The sequence below is a fragment of the Triturus cristatus genome, chromosome 10, assembly GCF_964204655.1.
Source record: "Triturus cristatus chromosome 10, aTriCri1.1, whole genome shotgun sequence".
NCBI classification, from domain to species: Eukaryota; Metazoa; Chordata; class Amphibia; order Caudata; family Salamandridae; genus Triturus; species Triturus cristatus.
This window is the reverse complement of record NC_140593.1, coordinates 1031434299-1031448009: the sequence shown is the minus strand read 5'-3', so window position 1 is coordinate 1031448009 and position 13711 is coordinate 1031434299.

Here is a 13711-nt window from a genome sequence, read left to right as displayed (position 1 = left end):
GAGTATTTAGTTTGGCCATCACACTGTGTAGTGTCTGATGGCCCCTGTTTACAGAGACGTGCATCTGTTAGCAATAATCCTTATCGTCACTGCAGTCTGACTTCCATTCTGACCTAAAGAAGCTCTGTCGCTTTGTTTCTGTTTCAGCATGCATCTGTTAGCAATTATCCTTATATTAACTGCAGTTTCACTTCAATTCCGACCTTAGAAAAGCCCTGTGCCTTTGTTTATGTTTTAACGTGCATCTGTTATGAATTATCATTATGGTAACTTCAGGATAACTTTTATTCCAACAGTCAAACTTAAAAATGATATTAAAAACCACGTAGCATTTTATTTTACTAATATTAAACATTGCATGTTATTAATTAAATAATACGATAGAGCGTTTTTAGTTTCCTTTTCTGTTGAAGTTGTTGGGGTTTGTGAGTCATGTAAGGTGTGGCTGGAAGTAAATCGCAGTGCATATGCACTTGTGTCGGAACAAGCTTTTTAGAGCCAACTATTATGAGCATCGGCAGGACCCGGGCCAATTAAAGCTGGTGTTATTAAAAAATATGTTAGAGCATTTTTAGTTTATTTTTCTGTTGACGTTGTCGGGGTTTGTTTTCCGTTTTCCCAGCAGACATAGGGAGAGATGCTGGAGTCATGTAAGGTGTCGCTGAAGGTAAATTGCACTGATATGCACTTTTTAGAGCTAACTATGGTGAGCACCAGCAGGACCCGTGCCAATTATATCTGGTGTTATTAAAAAATACATTAGAGCATTTTTAGTTTCCTTTTCTGTTGACGTTGTCGGGGTTTGTTTTCGATTTTGCCAGCTGACATGGGCAGAGATGCTGGAGTCATGTAAGGTGTGAAAGGAAGTAAATCGCAGTGCACATGCAGTTGTTTCAGCACCAGCTTTTTAGAGATAACGATAGTGAGCACCGGCAGGACCCGGGCCAATTAAAGCAGGTGTTATTAAAAAATAAGTTAGAGCATTTTTAGTTTCTTTTTCTGTTGACGTTGTCGGGTTTGTTTTCCGTTTTGCCACCGGACATGGGCAGAGATGCTGGAGTCATGTAAGGTGTGGCTGGAATTAAATTGCAGTGCATATGGACTTGTTTCGGCACCTGCTTTTTAGAGCTAACGTTGGTGAGCACCGGCAGGACCTGGGCCAATTAAAGCTGGTGTTATTAAAAAATACGGTAGAGCATTTTTAGTTTCCTTTTCTGTTGACGTTGTCGGGTTTGTTTTCCGTTTTGCCAGCGGACATGGGCAGAGAAGCTGGAGTCATGTAAGGTGTGGCTGGAAGTAAATCGCAGTGCATATGCACTTGTTTCGGCACCTGCTTTTTAGAGCTAACGTTGATGAGCACCGGCAGGACCCGGGCCAATTAAAGCTGGTGTTATTAAAAAATACGGTAGAGGATTTTTAGTTTCCTTTTCTGTTGACGTTGTCGGGTTTGTTTTCCGTTTTGCCAGCGGACATGGGCAGAGATGCTGGAATCATGTAAGGTGTGGCTGGAAGTAAATCGCAGTGCATATGCACTTGTTTCGGCACCAGATTTTTAGAGCTAACGATGGTGAGCACCGGCAGGACCCGGGCCAATTAAAGCTGGTGTTATTAAAAAATACGGTGGAGCATTTTTAGTGTCCGTTTTTGTTGACATTTCCGGGTTTGTTTTCTGTTTTGCCAGCGGACATGGGCAGAGATGCTGGAGTCATGTAAGGTGTGGCTGGAAGTAAATCGTAGTGCATATGCACTTGTTTTGGCACCAGCTTTTTAGAGCTAACAATGGTGAGCACTGGCAGGGCCCGCCCAATTAAAGCTATGTCTGTTGGTGTGATTAATATAACTATACCAAACAGTCAACCTTAAAAATATTATTAAAAGACCACGGAGCATTTTATTTTACTAATATTAAGCATTGCGTGTTATTGAAAAATTTGGTAGATCATTTATTTTTTCCTTTTCTGTTGATGTTGACGGGGTTTGTGTTCTGTTTTGCTACCGCTGCTCTTTAATACTTTCACTGCTCTGTAATACTTTTTATATACTAAACTCCAATATACGGCGAGACCTATTGGCATTGGCAATGCTTGTTTTTTAAAGTAGCCATCCAATTTGGATTTCAAAATAAAAAAAATGATGACTGGCCTGTCAGTAATCAACAGGTGAGCTTTGGATGAAAATTTCCCATCACCATGGTGGGAGACAATTCAGGCCTTATTCACAAAGGTAAACTTAGATGTCTGATGTAAATGTATAATTTTTATGCTAGTGTAGTTTTACGTGTAGTATTTTACCATTGCAGAGACTGTCTTATTTTTTAATGTGCAAAGTTCTCTGCAGATGTAAAGATACTACAGGTAAAACTACACTTGGATTCTGTGATTAGCAAAAAAATAGGAAAGTTACTCCAAAGTGTACGTTTACCTTTGTGAAAAAGGCCCTGAGTAAGCAGGCCAGCTGTCACTGGGCCAGTCAGAGTATGGGGTCTAAATGACGCCATTGTTGCTGAATGCGGGCATTGATTTAATTGCCCATAATGCATCTGGCCCAGGAGGCTGGACTTACATCTTAGGCACCATGTGGGGCTGTAAAGCTCCCATTGTAACCCGCTGCGTTCAACGCGGCTTTTGCTAATTGTGGGCACAGACTTCATTGCCCATAATGCATCTGGCTCAGGAGGCACGGCTTACATCTTTGGCATTGTGTGGCTATAAAGCTTCCATTGAAGCCCACAGTGAAAACCCATTTGACCGCTACCTGCGGCCCATCACAGAGCTGACCTTGTGAACCAACTCCTGTGACAAAGTGTCACACATCGATAAAAAAAACGAAACAGCGACTAAAAAACTCAAAATGAATGTGGAATAATGAGGCTACTGCCTCGGTATCCAAAATTCATCACTGTCAGAAGGCATCTGACAGACGAAGACAAGATCTGCAACAGTGCGGGGTTGGGGGGGGGCACGGCGTGTGGCCAGGCGAAGATCGGGCCAAGAGCAGTCACGTCTTAGCCTGGAGAAGGCTGGGCTGTGCTATCCCTCTATCACCTTAAATGTGATTGAGTTTCTTCCTCTGTGTGTACCATATTAACGTCTGCAACTATGAGAAGGCAGAATCAACCATTTTCTATTAGGAGAAGTGGTATGGGCTCCTCAATCGCAAGTTACTTAACAATCGCTATGGGTGATATTCATTCAGAGATTGAAAGAAGTGGAAGGAATGCTTATTACATCTCACCAGGCAGCAGCTTCACTGTTGACATCTGAAGCTGATCGGAATAATCCTAGACAACCTGTAGTGGGTGTGTCCACTAGTAAATCTCTACATCCAAAAGACAACCCTTGCATCATACTCGAGGACCTCTGCAATACTAGTGATTTAAGGACTTCTTCCGCTGTGTTTACAAACCCTCCATCACCAAAAAGAAAGAGAAATAAAGGTTTATTCTGTACGACACAACTGAGGACTAAGGATTTGTCTGTCCCTCCCCTTCAATCTATTAACCCTCAGAATTCCACCCAGGTCATTTTGGGGGAGAACTTGAATTCTGTACTACAAAGGAATTCCCAGCGGCATAAAAGGGACATCAAGTTATCGAATCTTGAATACTATATAGATACATTTTGATGCAATTATGGTGTAGCTTCTTTGCTTGAGATTACTGAAGCACAGAGGCAGCAATCCTGTGCACTTTGTGAAACTATTCCTACTTGGTGACCTTCTGATACTATTCAATGCCCAATCTATTCTACATCTGTCAGTTTTACAATGGTTTCTGCTGGTCCAAATGCGCCCTTACCCATAGTGGATATGGGGAGGTTAGCATCAGGGAGCGAATGTGAATGCAGAGGTTCCCAGTGGCCCCACCGGGAACCTTGGCGAGGTCAACTGCTGCTTATTCAGGGCAATTGTTAAATAATGATGACAATCAATATGTTATAATTCCTCGGGTATCTACATTTTTTTATTTGGGGGTTTTAGTTGATAGCCAAGGGAATTGGATCCCTCAAACTTCACTTAAGTCCCAGCAGTTAAAGAAGAGGGCTTTGTCTGTATTCCAGTTTGCTTCAAATTTGGGAGTTAGATCAATTAAAAAAATGCTTAAAATGTATTCTAGCAGGAACAACTCAGCTGCAACTTACGGTTCTAATATTTAGGGATCTATTGACTGTGAAGTTGTGCATCAAGGTGGGAATACAATTTTCGGAAGAGTACTAGTTCTTCCTAAATCTACCTCACAAAGAATTGGGTCTCTCATTTATCGATGATATAATTAGATTAAAGCCCATGTTACTGTGGTATTCTATATGGGCGAAGACAAAATGCACCACAAACAGGGCTCTGATTCTTGATTGTCTCTCCCTTGGCATCTTCCATGACATTGCCTTTCTGGAATTTATAGGGTCCAGTCTCAAAACTATGGGATTAAATGCGGGCATGTGTGACAGCAATATCCTGGCTATTGTTTCAAACTTATCAAAATTACAGCTAAAAGGAGCAATGGAAGGACTTTCCTGTGCAGCATATTTGCACTGAGGCTTTCAGATGTACCTTACACAAGTTTTGAATAGACATCACTGTTATATTCAAACTTGTTTTCACCTTGGTACTCTTCATTTTATGGCTGCTCACCCGACTCGAGGGACATGGTTTAAAGGGTATAGAGTGTGTCCTGGTAATGGAGTATCTGCACAATGCACTTTCGTGGTTGTCAGAGTATGCACCCTTCGCAAACAAGAACCACCACTCTAGTCAGGGTAAGCTAGATTCACACTAAATGTTAACCTGTGCTCACCCTCTGGTAGATTGGCACAGAGCAGGCAGGCTTACATAAAGAGGCAAAGTGTAAAATATTTGTGCAACACACACACACACACACACAGTAACACAATTGAAAATACTACAAAAATACTCCACATAGGTTTAGAATCATAAAGAATAATTGTGAGAGTAAAACAAGACCTAAACAACAAAAATCCAATAAGTAGACAAGAGGTATGAATTTTGAAAGAATTAATCAAAAGTTAGTGCTGTGAGTCAAAAAGCACTTAGGGGTTACTTGAGGTTGCGTTGGACCGGGGTGAATCCAATCATGATGGAGGGCAGTCCGGCAACAGGACTCACGCAGATCCTGCTGAAAAAGTACCTTGGATGGAGCAAGCTTCTACATCGAAGACTCGATGCGAGGGTCAGAGGAGGTGATGCTTCGTCATCAATCCTGTGTATGCAGGCGCTATATTGGTACCAATACATGCAGTCAATTAAGGCTTTGGCGTCAAACCTCTTTTTGATGCAGGCACTGTGTTGTTGTTGAGCCGTGCTGTTGGTCGTCGTCGTGCTGCGCAGTGCTTTGAAGTGAAGTCGCCGATCGACTCCTGCATCGAAGGGCAATGCATCGGTTCTGATCAACAAAAAGTCGTCACTGTGTCGATTTTGCTGGTTTGGTATAGCAGACGTTGCCTTCACAAGGGCCCAGGGCTCGATTGCCACCAATTGGAAGGGCAGGACTCACAATTGTCAAAGTACAGATGTTGCAGGGTTGAAGGAAGTCTTTGATGGCCCTGAGACTTCAGAACAGCGGGCGAGCCAACAAGCCCTTGGAGTCACTTTGGGTTCAAGTGAGATTGGTTCAGTCCTTGTCATTAGCAGGGCAGAGATCAGCAGACAATACAGCAGCACAGCAGCACAGCAAATCAGTTATTTCAAAGCAGCAGTCAATCATGGTGGCAATCTTTACTTCTGGCAGAGTTGTTCACAGCTCCAGTAGTGGACTGTCATGGTCGAGTCTGAGGCCCAGTGCTGATACCAAGTTTTGTCTTGGAAAGGGGGATGACTTCAAAACAGGCCCTTAAAGTGCACCAGTCCCCATTTTTTCTCAGCCATGGCTTCAGACTATCAGTAGAGGGTAATTAGACCATTGTGTATGACACAGGACACTGTCTAGTGTACATGCCCCCCTTTTACTGCCCAGGAAGATATGTCAGAATGCAAATATTGCATCTGAGTTCTCTGTTACACCTAGCCTTCCTGCTGTGTTTGTGGCTGTCTAGAGGGAATGCAAAAAGTATACCTGTCACCCACTCCAGACATGTATTGGAGACATGCTGAACTTCACACAGAGGCTTTTCCAAAACAGTAATGTTAAATCCAACTTTACCATTAAAGATAATTTATCATTACCATTCCAAAGATATGAAACATGATGCAGCTACTCCAGTCTAATCAGGAATTACAACTTTAAAGTGTTTTAAAGATTTCCCAATGCTACCCCATGAGAGGAGTAGGCCTCACAGTAGTGAAAATGGATTTGGGTGTTTGTCACTAGAAGGACATGCAAAACTTAAAAGTACATGTCCTACTCTTTACTTTCACAGAACCCTGATCTATGGGCTACCTAGGGTCTACCTTAGGGGTGACTTATGTGTCATAAAAGAGGAGTTTAAGGTTTGGCAAGTAGCTTTAAATGCCAAGTTGAAGTAGTAGTAAACTGCACACAGGCTCTGCAGTTGAAGGCCTGAGACAGGTTGTGTGGATGGCACAATCACTGCTGCAGGCTCACTAGTAGCTCACTAGTAGCATTTAATATACAGGCCCTGGGTATATGGTATACCATTTTACAAGGAACTTACATGTAAATTATTTATGCCAAACAGGTGTAAACCAATTATACCTTGCTTAAAGAAGAGAACACATGCACTTTAGCACTTGTTAGCAGTGGCAAAGTGCTCAGAGTCCTAAAATCAATAAACACAAAGGTCAGAAAAAGAGGAAGAGGAAGACCGAATGTGTGGGGTGACCCTTCAGAGAGGGCCACTTTCTAACACCAGTTCTCATATATCTGCAGTCTTTGTCTTCTTTATGTATTTGCTCAGCTGTACTGAGTTTTTTCAATAATGCAGTAAAGATTAGGAAAAGCTTACCTGATTTACATGCAATGTATATCTGATTTGTTAATTGTTTTAATATATTTGCTGTATTTAATTTGATCTTTTATGGTTTTAATGTATTAACCGAATAAAAACTTAATTGACTTGACTTGACCCCCTTCACCATTGAAGAGATTTGCTCTAGTGTACATCCGCTACTCATTAAAACAGCAGTGGTTTTAACTTCAGGACTAGCCTGTTGTATCAAGCAAAGTGGGTTTGAAGTCAAGCAAATGCGATTTGAAGCCTTTGTGAATCACAACAGCCCACACAACAAAGTGCTGTCCTGGGGATGGTGCCTTTTGCCAGCTGTTGTTTTAGCCTTCCATAGTTTTATTATTATTGCTAAAGGTTAGTGTTTGTGTGTTCAGCAAGTACAACTAAAGGATCTTTGTAGTTGGCCTGTAGTCCTCTGAGCTTTGCTAAGATAGATCCCTCCAAGCTGGGTGAGGGACTTTCAATACCAGACTACGTTTATTTATTTTTTGCTAGGCATATCAGACAAAGGTCCAGAAAATATCAATTGCTCCCACTGCTGGTCAAAAACAGCACCTGTGGGTATTTGGCTTTCTTATGTAGCACAATCCTACTAAAAGTAGCAAGGATGCTTAAAGAATTAACTAGACTGCATATGTAAAGTCTCAGATTTGCTACATGGACAACTGAAAGACCCATTTATGGTCACATGCTAATGGAAACCTATGAACAAATACATAACAAATATAATCCATCTTACTCTACATAAGATTTCTTTGCATTCTCTCTGGCTCACAAAATAAAACTGTGGCCAACAAGACAAACAAAAAACATCTTCCTTATGTACTCCTGTGCAACAAACTTGAAAAGTGACCTAGCAGTAAGCTACACAAACTACTATAAGGAGGACATGATAATTGGCCATTAGGAAAACAATGCCAATCTTAATTTTTAGAACAACATTGATTTGCTTTCATTTGCGATGGGCTTCATATATAGTACAATCTCACTAAAAGTAATAAGGAAGCACAAAAAAAGAACTAGACTGCATATGTAAAGTTTCAGAATTACTACATGAACAACTAAATGATACATTTATGCCACATGATTATGTATGGGATGTTTTTGTAGCACGTTCTGGAGGGGCTGACCTGAAGAGCCCCATAGCACCCCTGTGGACCCAAGTACAGGCCCGCAGCGTACTGGAAGGAGCGCATACTGAACCTGTCATATTGAGGAGGTGGGATTCACTGAAAAGCGCCTTTGACTTCCCGCAGCACGGCCTACACCCGGCCAACGCCCAGGCCAAGGGCAGGCCCATACTGTGCCCATCAGCGACAGTAGGAGGGTGGGCTGGGCCATCTCTCTTGGTCCTAGCATAAACTTTTATTTGGTAACAGAGGGGGCATAAAACAATGTGTAAAAGGAAGAGCGGGAATAGGTCATCTGCGGACACATGATTGCCACCATTGATTCCTTTTTAGTTTGGACTATGGGAGTCCTCGCAAAAGAAATAGAGCTCACCGAAAGGAGACTATTTATGGAGGAGGTAAGAGGGCCTCATCCCTCATCATCACACGAAGAAGTTCTGTTGGACCTTATAATTAGTGAGGAGCATTATACCCCACCTATTCAACAGAAGGGCACAGATCTCGTTAATGAGGGTGAAAACTTTACTGAAGACAGATCTTTATTAAGTGATCCCCAAAGAAAAAAAGAGTGGGACAGGAAAGAAGAACAAAATCCCATGATAAATGTATATCTGATGACATTTGTGATTTGGTTGAAAATATGCAAAAATGTTTCTTAAACCCACTGAATGACGCTTGCATAAAATCGAGGTCTGCTTGGCGAGGACATCTAAATCCAAAAAAGTGGCTGCGCAAATAGAACGACCCTTGAGTGCATAGATGGGTTCCACCAATATTGGAAAACATAAGATTATTGGGGCCATCAGTTTAGTAAGTTCAGCTGGCCAAATGCTACAGGAAATAGGTACAAGGCCCCAGGCTCTTGGAACAGGATGCAATAGCTGGCCCATCTCTTATACTTAAAGAGCAGGAGTCCTGTGGCCTGGATATAGATGTAAAGTGGAAGTGTATAGTGAAAGCACAGGAAAAGGAGGGGTTTAAACACAGAGGCTACTAAACCGATCGGTTGTCCCAGCAGGTTGCATCTCCCATCCGAAGCTGCCCCTTTAGCAGCTATCCTAGTTGGTGGGCCATCTTTTAAAGAGGGATCACAGGAGTCCACCCCCGAATTTATGCATAAAGTTAATTTTTGGATGGTAAATGCAGTAGAAAATGGTGTTATTCTTTCCCACCACGTAATTATGGCAAGAAGAGTTGGTTGGGTGGGTTGGACATGCCGGGAAAACTATCAAGGGAGATTGTGTGATAATTAACATGAGACACTCCACCCTCGAATTAGATGGAGATGAGGTAAAAGGTCTAGACAGAGAACTGACGCTCATAGAAGGGAAGGAGGCCGTGGCTAAACTGCAGGTGGACAAAACTCCTGATCCGAATGGTAAACCCGCCTACCTCTATAAATAGTGTACTGATTTACAGAGTCGCTCCTGCTATCACTCTACCAAGATGAACTAAAAGAGGGCCATTCCGTTGAATGTTTGAAGGCTGGCGGCGGGTCGAGAGGCACGGCGTCTTACTGGGGCCATCGATAAAGTAACTTTCAATGTTTTGGAGTTTCACCTATCATAGTGAACACAAGAGATATTTAAATCGGGATTTTGCAACATAAATTGAGGATTTTATGTATTTTAAGCAATTGAGAACCACTAACTTCCAGTGTCGAATAAATTGAGGAATCTTTCGTATCTATCATTGGGGACTGATGAAAGATTGCCGTACTGTTGCTAAGTGAATCACGTAGTGATCGTGGTACGTCAGCGGTCATCGTAAGATTGGAGGATTTCTATTATTGCCCTGAGGAAGCCCCATTGGGGCGAAACACGTTGGCTGTATTGCTGCTGCTGTGTTTGATCATCTTGCGACATTAAAAAGAATATACTGCATACTATTGCAGAGTCTGGACTGAGTCACTCACTGTGCATTTGTGCATCTCTTTGTATTATTGTGTTGCCTCTCTGTGTGCTCTTTAAATGTACTAGATTTGTATGGTCCCAAGGCAGTATACCAGGGAGGTGGGCAACCTGAATCCATAAATATATCAACAATTTGTGTATAGTACGGTGGTGCAGTTGTTTATCCCTAACTGCCTATTTTGCTATTTATGTGATTGCTACAAGAGGACTGGTGACAAAAGCAGTATCCCTTACATATAATACACTGAACAACAACATGCCTGATAACCTTGGTAGACTTAGAGAGACCTGGTAGGAAGAGCTGGGTATTATGGAGGACATTCACTGGGAAGTGGCCCTGATGCACCCCACAGATGTGGAGGTCTCATACAATACAAACATTTTCATAGGGTTTACTATGATAAAAATAGACTACACAAAATGGCGTGAGCAGAGACTTCCTACTGTCAGCACTGCTATATTGGAGTGGGAGAGTTCCTTCATAAGCGGGTTGCCCGAACATACAAAAATACTGGGATGAAACATTGCGTGAATTAAACATGGTGTTGGGAGCATCCATTAGAGCAGACCCAAAGTTTGTGCTTTTGAGCATCCCTTGCAATGTGGACGTTACTAGGCCACATTTGTTCTTCAGTTCACTAGGCTTAGTGGTGGGAAAACACGATGTAGCAAATACTGGGGCACGTCAGGCACTCTTACACTTCACGAGTGCAATAGGGGGATGGACCTCTAGACGGCGGCTGAAAGAGTTACATACAAAAGCAGGGCATGCCCCAAAAAGTTCAGTAGGATTTGGGGCAATTGGATAGACCACTACAGTTTGGATTTTTTAGAGGAGACCCCACAGACCACGGCAGGCGGGGACCAACCTTAGTAGTAGTCCCTGAACCCGGAAGGGGACCGATCGAGAGATACACAAATTGGATTTTGGATTTCTCTATATCTGTGGGGGACGAAAAGAACTACTGTAATATCTAATGAGATTTTTCATTTTTTCTTTATTGCGGTATGTATTAATTGAGGATATAATAATTGGATATCTTATGATTGTGCAACCATGATTATGGTTTTGTAAGTTGTTTGTTCACAGGAGACATGAAATAAAATAAAAATAGTTATAAAAAATAACTGATACTTCTTTTCACCTGGACGGGTTTCTCTCATTTCCTTATTTAGCAAAACCCAGGAAGAGCAAAAGGGGGTTTGCTTATCCTTATTTCTTTGAGGGTGCTATGTAACACACGGATAATAAAAATGGGATGCAGCTGTTTACTGATGGTACAGCTAGATTTTAAGAATGCCCCAAAACTGCTAATCATTAATTTTTATAATTCCTTTAAGCGAGTGAAAAGTACATAACATGTTTTGCACCTAAGAGGGTTTTGGGAGGATTATGATGAGCGCCAAAGTGCAGCCTATTTTGTGATCATTATGGGTGATTTTAACATCCATTTGTGTCCCTAAGGGCTTTTCAATAGTGATGAACTATGAAATAGGAAACATTACGCATTTTGAACATACAGCCCAAGGGGAGCTGTTAGAGGATATCTTAGCTGTTGGAAATTTGCACCGTCTTGCGCAAGATAATGAGGGGCAGGCTATCGCAAAACTTTTCCGCAAGAGGAAGAGTCTGTCATTCAACCATTGCTTTTATCTTGGTCTCAGTACCCCTAACCTATCAAGTGTTACAGATGAGGACAGAGAGGAGTAATTTTAGTGATCATAAACCCATAATATTGGAAGTAGAATGGGTGATGGAAGATTTGGGCTCACAGGGGACAGGACCCAGTCATACGGAAATTATTGTAAAGGACCAGGATAGAAGACTAAAATGAAGCAGGCTAGTTCTGGAATCTTACCTCAAGAAACTTATTATGATAACGCTTCTGATAATAAAAGATTTCAAGATAAAGACACACCAGAGAAGGAAGTTCTGAGTGCATTCCAGATGCTCTGTGAGCAGGTGGGAAAAAATCTCACAATCCCAACTTGAGAAAATAAAATTGGAGGAGAAAAATTTTTGATAGGAAAAGCTCAAGGGCCCAAAAAAACTTGATCCTAGCCCTAAAACCAAGATTGTGGCTTGTAGGAAAGCATATAAAGGGACAATAAAGGCACGTAAACAAGAAATCCAGGAACAGATAATCGTGTACAACAACAGTGCAAAGTTCTGGGAGATAGTGAAGTGGCCAATATTTGCGGGCTCCAGGTCTAAAGTTACGGATTGCACCATTTCCCAGTAGCATGGGTGAGTCATTTCTATGGCATGTAGTGCCTGGAAATGCCAGAGAATCCTAACCCCATCCAATTCACCCCGAGAGAAAAGTTTACTTTAACTTTCAGGGAAGAGTAGATAGTTGACGCAATTGTAATTATGACTAGTGAAAAAGCGCCAGGCCTCGATGGGGTTCCGGAAGATTTGTATAGGGCAGATCCTCATTTCTCAGACAAAAGTTTAGTGCGGGGATATAATGCTACTTGTAACAGAGGCCTAGTAGCATCTTGGTCAAGATCCATCTTAGTCCAGATATTCAAAAAGGGGTCGAGAGCTGAGCCACATTGTTACCGGCCAATATCATAAATTTACTTGTCTGTAAAAGGTTTGGGGAGAGGGGTGTGGCCAACCAAGATGGCCGAGAGAATGTGAGCCATGAGGGCTTCACTGTAAGTGTGGGAAATGGCCCTTGAAATAGACTTCTAGAACGATCCCTGGAGTGGCATCTGAGGACTTACATTCCAGACAATGCTTGGGAACTGAGATTGCCTCACAAGCAGCTTAAATGCAGTCTGATGCAGCCTGAATCGGAGCCTGTGCTGTGACAGTGAGTAGGCTGTGTGAGGCCTGGGAGAATGGCGGAGCTGGGATCGGGGGCTGTTAGCTATACACTGGCTGCTCCCTCGCACACACAGGGAGTTATGCTTGACCTTGAATACCTAGAGAGTTGAAATTTACTTTTTAAAAATATTTGGGATCGTTTTTTAACAAACTCGTTTTGTATTTTTAAAATTGTATTTTTTCCACTGTGTTGCTGCTATTAATGTTTGGAGGGACTTGGGGGCATCTTTGAGCCGTTTTAGGGCTCTGGGGTTGTGCTTGGCTGCCGACTAGCGTGACCGGACGCATCCGCCATCTTTGGTGAGGCGGTTGCTCGGTTGGCGGTCTAGTGCGAGGCCGTTTCCTGCCCCTCGCGCTTCATAAATGACGGCGAATCCCCGTCCGCGCAGCGGGCGGGCGCAGCGGGCGCGCCGATGGCGCGCCAGAGGCGCGCCAGAGGCAAGCCCGTCTGGGCTTGTCCGGGCCAGGACGGACCTAGGACCAGGGACCCTGCTGATTTCTGTAGGTAATCTCACTAAATATTCAAAAGAAGACTTATTCCGGTTGAAGCCTTCTGACTCACGTCACTGCCTACACAGAGCCAGAACTGATGTTCTTTTTACACCCTGTGAGTTCTGCCCCTTTAGGAACTAGGCTAGTGGTAAAAAACTCCTTATTAAGGACCCCTTCAAACTAGGACTACTTAATTGCAGGTCCCTACCAAAGCATTCCACGCAAATCTCTGAGCTGATTCAAGATACTAGCTTGGATATTCTATATTTGACCGAAACCTGGACAACAGCCTCCTCAGACTTTGACCTTGTCAATACTCTTCCTCCCGGCTATTTGATCCACTGCCTCCATAGGCCCCAAGGAAAAGGAGGGGGTTTAGCCATCATCTACAGGGACAAGTTTTCTTGCAGAGTAGTCAGG